We start from the raw sequence: 10,456 nt of genomic DNA on the forward strand, positions 1-10,456 counted from the left end.
TTTGCAACTCACACTAGTGCTGCCACTGCTCCTTCATACTCCACCCAGCCCCTCACCTATGTATTCATCAGGTATGCTGTTTCAGCTACTGCAAGAATTGGGAGTTTGCTGGCCTCTGGTTCATCCATAGTCAGTGGCTGATAATAGCTTGAAGCCCTCTGTGTGATAAGAGAAGCTTGTTGATCTCCCACCCCTGGCTTTGGCCCTCTCTGATTGGCTGGAAAGGTGAGACTCACTCAGAAACTTCAAAAGGTAATATCTCTGTCTGTTTATCAATTCTGGGTCTGAGAAGCCTTTTTTTTTTTTTTTTTTTTAGCATATTGTTGTAGAAAAAGAGATGTCCAGGTCTGGACCAGAATATGTTTATGCAGGATTTATTCTTTCACGAGATATAAACCCTAGCTGACTCTGGAAAACTGTAGACAAGGTGCATAAGTATCATATTTTATAGGAAGATTTGATAAATAGATTTGATTGAGTCAGTGGGAGGAATCTCCATCTGTTCTCTAAGAGATGAACCTCCCTATTCTGAGAATTTTCACTAATGGTGTAATGTTTTCCATATTTGGTCTTTCATCATATTTGATGCAGCTGCAGTGAATTGAAACCTAATGGTGTAATGGAAATCTACCAACTCCCCAAGATTGGCCCTCGAGGGCTGGCTGACAAAAGCCTCGTACCTCATGGCGCCATTATTTTCGAAGCAACTTGGGCTGTTTTTTTGTTTTTTTTTTAATTTAATGTTTTCACACTGAATGGTATGTAGCACATTTCTTCAACTTAAATCAATTCAAAAACGTATTCACTGCGAGCCTAATGATCTAAATCCTATTGCCATTTATATTCAGTACATTCTGTTATATATTGAAACAGAGTACACTCCTGACAGACTGTATACTGTATATCTTGGCGCACAGAATATATTACCACTATAATATTCTAACTAGAAAAGTTACATTGTGGAGATGCCTTATCTCTACACTGCTGATCTGCTGTAGTCATATGCACTTGCTGGATACTTGCAGAAAAGCCATCATCTTACAAACCTGAGGGTATGAATGCTTAAACAAGCAAATGAACAGGTAAACACATGCATTCACAGGGCTACACACACAGCAAAGACACAGTGGAGTGGAGCCCCTGGCAGTCTGAAACCTGCAGAGACAGAAGAAAGGACAAAGAGAGGCATTTGTATGACTTCCTCTTGTCAACCTACAGTATAGTACAGGTTAAGGTTGGTTCTAATTATTTTTCCGATTGGCTTTATTAGCTTTCCCTACAGAGATTCTCTTCCTGTTTGTTTGTCTACTCATAACATTTTGCTTTGCTCAAAACTTGGGGAAAAGTTTCTCCATAGGGCACGAAGGAAAAAAAAAAAAGACAAACTTTTACACTAATTTGGGAAAAGAAAATAAATGACATTGTGGCTTTTCACAAACGTCTGGGAAAACATTTGACAGATCTTGCATCTAGACCACATTTTTCACACTGCAATCTGTGTGGAATAGCACAGCAATCTAAGAGCACAGATGGCCGTGTACATCTCGGTGCCATTTCAAATGATGTACTGTAATAAAGTTATCCACGCTGTTTAAAGTTTGCATAATTGTGCAGCACTTTGGTAATGTGCAGTACATCCCTCAAATTAGAGAGTGCAGATGGAACAGACACACTCCTACTGCTGTGTAATGGCTACAGAGATTTAATCAGCTGAAAGGGAGGGACCTCATATATCCTAGATGCAGTTGTAGATGACATAAGAAGTGTACATTGATGAGGTCCACCACTGATTCTGCCACCGCGGCATTACATTTTGAGTTTTGTGTTTTATATGCTTTAAAAATGGGCTGCATTCAAAATTAATATCACAGTGGCAGAGGCAAAACCTGAGATAAATAGCCTATCACTGTATGTGTTACTCATAATTCATTCAGTTGTTGGTTTTAGGTTGAAAGATGGATAGCATGTTTTTACAATGTTAACCAAATGAATCCCACAATTCCTTGCAAAGTGATTTACTTCTTGTACATACTGTACATACTTGTTACATCTTGTAGATAATGAACGGGGTCAAAATGTGAGGACACGTTCATTGGTTCATCACTGTTCTGGTAGCGTTCATATATCCTGGTGTTACCAGGCTGCTCAGAGAGGAGAAGAGCCTGGTTTCTGTTTACGAATTTTGTCTGCATTCTGGTTCCTGATCCGTAAATCACCAAATTCACCAAAGTATGTTCACCAACGTAAAACTTATAAAATAGACAATAACTTGTAATACAATTAAATACAATATTAGAAAAAGGTTAACTTAATGGCTCGGGGATTTTCTTGTAAATTATATTCCTTAAATTAAAAAGTTTCAACGCATTTTATTAGCTTGGTGCTTTTATTTTGACAGAAAGGCCTGTCTCTCTCGCCCTGGTTCCGGTTGCAGCGAGTCAACGGCCCCAGACTACCAACTCCCATAAGCTGTGTTTCTATTGTATTAAAGCTTTGAAAGACAATGAGAAAGATTTGAAAAAAGCACCCTCCCCCCTTTATTTGATATACAGAGCTAGAAAACCATAAGTAACATTTTTTGATAGAGTAGCTTGAATCAATAGACCTATTCGTTTATGCCGCGGTAGCAATTTTCACAGCAGAATTCGACAGAACAGTGGCAACAAATTCTGTGTTTCTGTACTGTGCTTCTCTGAATCCTTAGTGGGGCTTTCAGCGGCAGACCGGCCGGGGGGCAAGCGGCGCTGAATTCATGGGTTCAATGTGCCTGTGGCTGAGCTGCTCACTGCGGTTACAAACCACTCTAAAGTGGAAGGGGGTGGGGACGAGGCGGGACGTCTCAGGAGGGGATTGGATGGAGGGTACGAGAGAAAAATTGAGCCATGCGGGCCGCATGGCTCCTATTGGTCAATTTCTCTGCAGGCCTGCAGCCACTAGAGAGAATGGATTTTTCGATTTTCGTTCCTTCTGCTCTTCACATTGTGTAGGTTGTACTATAGGGCCATAACCACCGTCTGAATTACGTTAAAGGGACAACGAGGAGTTAAAGCAAAGCGTTTTCACACTACATTTATGAGCCTCTGCGCGCACCGTGAAATTATTTGACCGGCGCAAGACGGACTCATGTTTTCATTCATCAAGAATTAAAGTCAGAGGTTCAAAGACGATCACATACCGTCGTAGTTCCGACCATAAACGGCGATTCTGCTGCGTTATTCTCATGACTCGCCACGAAACCGAAAGTAAAAAACGCTGGTCGGCTCGACCAGCATTTCCGCCACCACTAATAATAACAAAATAACGATAGAGACAAAACGATGTATTTATCGAAAATAGAGCCATTAACAAGTGTGGGTAGCGGAGATTCATCCACATTAACGTGAGACTTTTTTATAACCAAATAGAAACTCCTCGTTGTCCCTTTTAATGATAATTATCAGTTTTTCAAATCATAGACATTAGCTTTGAAATACTTAATATATAATATAAGCACTGCCTGCAAAGTGAGTAATTACAACAGTGTGAGAAAGGGAGGTCTCTATGAGAAGTTAGTTTTATATGTCAACATGTCTTTATCTGAAACACACCAATCTGCTTTATTTCTTGAATAAAATCTCTTGATTTAACAGTGAAATCAGCTAGAAGAGCAAAAAGTTCCACCAAGAAGCCAAATGACATCCAAACTTCAGAGTTCAGACTTCAAAAAAATTCAAATTTCCAGCAAGTGATTCGCATTTGCCCAAAAATGTAATATGCTCTTCCCCGGCCTGTGCCCCACACCTCCACTAAGTTCAGTGGCGGGATGGGACATGTGCTTTTTGCATAATCCTCCTGACAAATAAACAGACGCGGGTGAAAACACAAGCTCCTCGGCGGAGGTAATTAAAACTCAACTATTTCCCTGTTTCTATGGCAAAGCTTTTCACCATCGTCATTTCAGCCACGTTCTTTTCTGTGTTTGTGCAGCAGTACCATCCTCATCTCCATTCCTCACCCCGTGCTGCCTCCTCTTGCCATGCTCTCAGACTGTTTCACCTCTCTCATCTTCAGTACGCTCTGCACTCATCTCAGTTACATAGTTATGGATATGCTCTGCCTGCCTTTCCTTTTTTATCCAGCTTCCCGGCTCTCTTCCTCTGCCTTTTTGCATTTACTTGTTTTCATCACGTGGCCGCCATGTACACATCTTTCTTTCTCACTTTTAATTAGAATTATTCTAGTCTTTTTTACACTTTTAAAAACTTCAGTTTATTTCTCCCACCCTCCCTTATTTAGCACTCTCATTTTCTTCGTCTCTTTATGCTTGACTCCTTTGAAATCCCCTTGAACCTTTTAGCATGGGCTGCAGAAGAGGCTTCAGTAATTTGCATCTCCATGCAAGTTTGCGCGCATGTGCCTGTGAATTTCCTTTATGAAATATGATTTTGATCTGGGGTTCGTCAATGATTTACAAAGTCAGATGTTTGTGAAGTTTGTTAAAACAAAGAAGGAATTCTGAGATCACTTACACTCTGCGCTTCTGAAATATTTATTGGTGTAGTTGGATTGTTTCTCATCTGATCCTGTTCTTTTTTTCCCCATGTTCTTTCTGTCTGAGGCTTAGATTCATGTTGGTTGAAGGGCACTGGGTTAAAAAAGATTCATTTTTTAAACACTATAAAAGAATTATAGATATAAAGATGAGTGTCAAATTGAAGGTCAAAACTAGCATTACATTCAGTACTAGTGTGTTGAAACACAGAAGTCTAAATTCAGCATTCATTTAATGTAAAATGCTACATATTCTTAGGCAAGCATGGACAGAAACTGGAAATTAGTGTAGCATCTCTTAACTCTACCCATAGGTGTCTGTCAAGCAAGCATAAACCACAATGGATGAGCGTGACACCTGTCAATCAAATAAATGAGAAGATGTGAGCTTTTCTACTGAGACTCTGGCTTCTTCTTCACGTTGTTTTCCATGAGATTTGAATTAGCTGTGTCAATGGTGTAGTAAATCAGAAAAATTGGGGGAGCCTTAAGCCCAAGAAAACATGTGTATCTAACAGAATAAATATTACAAGGCCAGCCGCGCAGATGTGAGTGTATCATGGCCAAGCAGCTTATTGTTAATAATGACTGGGATATTTCATGTTTGGATGTTGCCTGGTGTTAATCAGCAGCCTTAGGTTTTCCTGTCTCAATTAAAAATGATGGAGCGCTGGCACAGACACATTGTATCAAGAAAATCAAATTGACATTATGGCAGATGAAGCTCCTCCAGTAAGATGTGTGTAGCTGTTCAGCCCAGATAGCAGCACAATGTGTGTGTGTGTGTATTCCCCGGCTTTCAGCCCAGACATTTTGCCAACCTGTAATCCACCTGAGCCGTCGCCTAAAACTGTTGGGTTTCAGAATCACTGTGATCAGATTTATGATGCAATTTCGGGTCTAATAAATCCTGAAATGTGCGAGTGCAGAAACATCAGAGCACAGCTGGATTTTCCATGTTTACTTATTGACCTCCGTAATGAGATGTATGTAGTTTTGCGGCACCGCTTTCCTTTTGAGAAACCTGACTGACTGACGTGAGACAGCCTGCCTGTGCAGAGTGCGGTTGGTTACCAGCTGGGAGACTTGTAACTAAGATGGATTTGTTTACAGAGCTCTTGTGATTGGTGCTGTATTGTTACAAATGCCAGTTTAGGCTTTAATCCAGCAATTGTTAAGTTCAGGCTTAAACCTTTACTCCAGTGGCATTTTCTGGTTTGATGGAAATGGAAACGTGCCATTGGTCATCACGGTGAAAGCTATTCCAAGGCCTTTTGGATGGAGCTCCAGGGTGAAATAACAGCCCCCACCCTATCCAACCCCTCCTCCTCCTCACCTGGCCCCGGTCTCTCTGAGGGACAGGCAGGATGGTAATGAGGGAAATGAATGAATAGTGGGAAGACTGTCCTCGTGTGTGTGTGTGTGTGTGTGTGTGTGTGTGTGTATGTGTGTGTGTGTGTATGTGTCCAGCTGCTCTCTTGGCCACTGTGGCCATTACCGAACAGTACCAAGCAGCAGACCATGACACTCACCAGCTGGATCTGTGCACACCTCCACTGAGAGAGCAGGCCTGTGCCAAAGAGACAAAGAGAAAGAGAGAAAGTGAGGGAAGTGGGGGGGGGGGGGAGTGAGCCTGGGGAGGGGGGTGGGGGGCAATGAGAGACAGAGGTGCCACAGCCGAGGAGACAGAGGAGAGGAGACAGAGGAGAGGAGAGGAGAGGAGAGGAGAGACCCATCCTCAAGGTAAGATGAAGCAGATTTAGTGTGAGGGAGGTGGGAGGGGGAGTGAGCCTGGGGAGGGGGGGTGGGGGGCAATGAGAGACAGAGGTGCCACAGCCAAGGAGACAGAGGAGAGGAGAGGAGAGGAGAGGAGAGGAGAGGAGAGGAGAGGAGAGGAGAGGAGAGGAGAGGAGAGGAGAGGAGAGGAGAGGAGAGACCCATCCTCAAGGTAAGATGAAGCAGATTTAACACTGCAGGAATGACACTGACAAAGTCACCAACACCTAACACACACTGCTGCCGAGAATGCACACATACCCACGCACATAATTGCACTCACAAATATATTATCCTGACCTCAATGTCAGATTGGGTGTGTGATTGCATGTGTGACAAAGTGTGTGTGTGTGTGTGTAGTAGTAGGACGGCTTCTGGGGAGAAAAATCTCCACCATGTGTCATATTGTCATGGTGACCATCAGAAAAGCCATAAATACATCACAGATCTGCTGCATTAGGGACTGTCCAGCTGTGTGTATGTACTGTATCTCCTAGACATATTCAGGCTGCCCTCTATGTCTGAAAGGCATTCTCTCTCTCACACCCATTCTCTTCTTTCTTTGCATCTCACTCTCACTATAGCTATTCACAGGCACCTTTGCCAGTGATGAAGAAAAATATTATGCATGGATGGGTGGGGTGCGTGCTGGTGCTGGTGGTGGTGGAGGGTGGGGGATGGCAAAAAAGATTATTCATATGCCTGAAGATAAATGTATTTTCTCTACTTGCCTCATTCCCTGCCCTCACTCGCAGCCCTCTCTCTCCCTCTTCCCCTCATTTCGTATTCTTCGGTCCAGCCACATTATTCCTTCTCCCTCTCCTGCTCGCCACTGTCTGGCCGACTGACACGAAACGATATCTGTCATGGTGTTTGGAACACACTGAAAATCGCTTGTCAGCCGAGGGATGACAATGGCTGGCACGGAGTGGACGTTACACACGGGTAAAAAAAAACAAAAAAAAACGAGACTTTCTACTTCCAGCCTACTTCCATTTTTGTTTAAATCTCATTACAGGCAGACTGAAGTCTTCTATTCTTGGCTGGAAGTCAATGGGCGTCTTGTGTTCAAAATGTTTTTCTTCTCCGCGTGAGGCCACAAATGCAAATCGCGCCAAAAGCCTTAGTTATTAAAAAGAAAAGTATCAAATGCATCTGCTATTGTTTGGCATTAAAAACTTCCACAAGCCTCTTAGGAAAGCCACTTATAACGATTAATTCTGCAGAAAAGGAAAGCAGCTAGATATTTCTCTTTCCAGTGTAATACAATATCGATGTTCAGTTTAAAAACTAACGGCTGAGATTGATCCTGAGTGCTGTTCAACATAATTTTGGATATATTTTGTGACATTGTGTTAAATCTGGCTATTTAAAGTGGTACTGGCACAGTGTGACAGTTTATGGTAATGATACAACAATACAACATTTTGTAATGCTAAACAATACAATATTTTATGTTGAGGTAGCAGGCACCAGTTGCTCCCTCCCTGCATGTTATCGGCATGTGTGATACATTTCAAGCAGTCAGCTCTGCAGGCAGACATCTAGAAAAGAAAAAAAAAAGGTTGTATTTGAAATTTCAGCCACCTGCAGCTCTCATCTCATGGCCACATGCACACACACAAGCACAAGCACCAAACATAAGTGCCATAGTCTGAAAGGCTTGGTTAGCAGAAGTCTAAACTATTAGCACCGTTACACAAAGCCAAATAACCACTTCAGCATGTTTAGATCAGGCTTCCTCACAGTCCAATAACATGCTAGTTAGCTCTACAGTAAATTGTTGAGTGGTTATCAGCTGTAGGTTTGTGTGTCTGCACGCACATTTGTGTGTCCATCTGTTTGTCAGCCCTGTGATAGACAGGCAGCCTGTCCAGGATGCAGCCTGCCCTTATCCTGTGTCAGCTGGAACTGACTCCAACCTGTTACCTGTTCTATAGGTTCTCTTTATCTTATATTGGCACATATAAGATAAAAGGACAATCACATGCACCTGCGCTTGTAGAACTGCCAATGGGATCTCTCTCTCTCTCTCGGAAAGGAGAGAAGACTTCCAGCAAGTGCTAGATTGTCTAAACTGTGAAAGCAAAGCCATAGGGAAGTACTGTACAAACATCTACTTTCAGACCAATACAATATTCTAAAAGGTAAATATGGAATTTTTTTCTCACTGATGCAAAAGCATTACTGCCTACCCTAGCTTTAATAACAGGGTTAAACTGAAGACCACAGTCTGCCTGATCCTTAAATTTCAGCTCTTAAATCAGTTATTAAAACATTTTCTTAGCTGAAAGGAACCGGATTAAAACACAATAAAAGAAAATACGCTGGATAAAATGAAAATGATTCAGTTTTATTTTCAAGACATGTTTACTTCAAAAGTTTCTTTTGAGGCTTTTCTATTTTACTAACATGAATATGCAGGATGTGACTGAAGACTGCTTAATAAAACATCCAAGTTTAATCTCATGATACCCATTTGCTATTTTTCATATTGTTGCTGTTGCAGCAAATTGCTTTGTAAAGTTTGATTCATAGATGAATTTTATTATTAAGCCACTTTGTAGATGAGTGGGAAAAATGCAGGTTTGTTATTGATAATAAAGGATGCTTCTGCTCTATTCAAGGGCCTGCTATTTTATACTCAAACTATCAATGGCTGAAAAGGAAAAAATATTTTATTTCTAGTCTACCTTATGAAGAGGACTTCAGACAGTAACTCCAATCCACAACAAACCACATGTTTCTCCTTTCTACCCTCTCCATTTTCATTTTTTAAATGTATTTTCCTGTCTCCTTCTCACCTATTTCCCTCTTTCACACCTAGTCTAGTGGTGGCTGATGCCCGTGCCACCTGTGTCAGTCAGGAGTGGCCTATTTAGGGCACCTAATTCATCATGGCCTGAGAGCTTACATACGGTACATACAATTACCCCCCAACGCAAACAAGACCCTCTCAGTCCCTGTGATTTATGGTCGTGTCAGGGGAGAGCAGACATGGAAACAACAAAGAGATAGGCAGCGAGGGGAAGGGAGGGAGGGATAGTGGTGAGGTACAGAGCAGGTGGAAATGAAGAAGAGGATCTTCAAAGAGGACAGGTGAAAGCACAACAGAGAAATATGAGACTGTGAGACGGCTCTGCAAATCCTCAGGTTAGACAATATTAATACTAGCTCTGCATGTCAAAGTCAAGGATTTCTTCTCAAAACCTTTTTCCATTTTTATCCCTCTCAACCTATTTACAGTGAATCCTCACGGCTTCACGCTGCTCATATCAGACTCATATCCACTTTGGCTCTTGAAGTCAGTGCTGCCAGGAAGGCATAGCTTCACCTACTGTTTTCCCAGACCCCCCCCCCCCCCACCTCCCCTGCGGTGCTTATTTTAAAATGCATCACTGGCCTGTTTCAGCTGTGGCAGTCGTATTGTATGGCTGAAGGCCGATGAGATGGCTATCCAAGTAAAAATGAGAAGGAAAAAGAAAAGAGGGAGATGGAGGAGACGAGAGTAACAATGAAAGATTTATGACAGGCATTGAGAGCAGGCGGCGGTTTTATCAGCCTATTATCAACCAAATCGCCCCCACTGAGATGTAGCACATATCTCCTCTGTTCTGCACTCTCTCTGTTCTGTATCTCCACTCACTCTCTTTCCAGATCAATGCTCACCCCTGCTGCCATCACCATACATAACCCCACTCTCCCAACCTTACCTTTTAGCATTCACTCTTTTACTTCTCCTTTAGTATTTACTCACCTCTCACCTTTACCCCCCTCTCTTCCTCCTCGTCTCTTTGACTTTGTGTCTGTTGTTCAGTCGACCCTCTTGCCTCTCTTTTTCTCCTGCTCATTCTTGTCTTTCTGCTTTATTGCTCTGACTACCCACCCTCCCTCGCTGCCTCCCTCCCTCCTTCCTCCCTCCTTTTCTCTAGCCGCTGGAGTATTTTCTGTCTACTTTGCTTACGCCGTCTGTTTTTTCCCCCTGCAGCCTGCCTGTATTTCTGCCTGCTCTCCGTAACCCATGTGGGCTCTTAATCAATGGCAGTTCATCCTGCCTCCTTCTCTTTCTCCTTTTTGCCACGTCCTCCTCCACTGCTCCAGCCCCCCACCCTATTTTAGCCACCCCCTATCCCTTAAGGGTTAAAATAAA

The 10,456-nt window shown here is 42.5% G+C and overlaps 1 long non-coding RNA gene across 1 annotated transcript; it reads right to left on the bottom strand.

Moving 5' to 3' along the window:
* Window positions 1-995: 995 nt before the first annotated feature.
* LOC146979047 (uncharacterized) lies at window positions 996-6,100 on the bottom strand. The gene is made up of 3 exons (XR_015036981.1): window positions 6,063-6,100; window positions 4,509-4,624; window positions 996-1,155 (listed from the first exon to the last, which is right to left on the bottom strand). It is a non-coding gene; the product is annotated as an uncharacterized LOC146979047 (long non-coding RNA).
* Between the last annotated feature and the right edge of the window lie 4,356 nt (window positions 6,101-10,456).

Source organism: Trachurus japonicus, chromosome 11 (assembly GCF_045865225.1).
Source record: "Trachurus japonicus isolate A0001 chromosome 11, Traja_1.0".
NCBI classification, from domain to species: domain Eukaryota; kingdom Metazoa; phylum Chordata; class Actinopteri; order Carangiformes; family Carangidae; genus Trachurus; species Trachurus japonicus.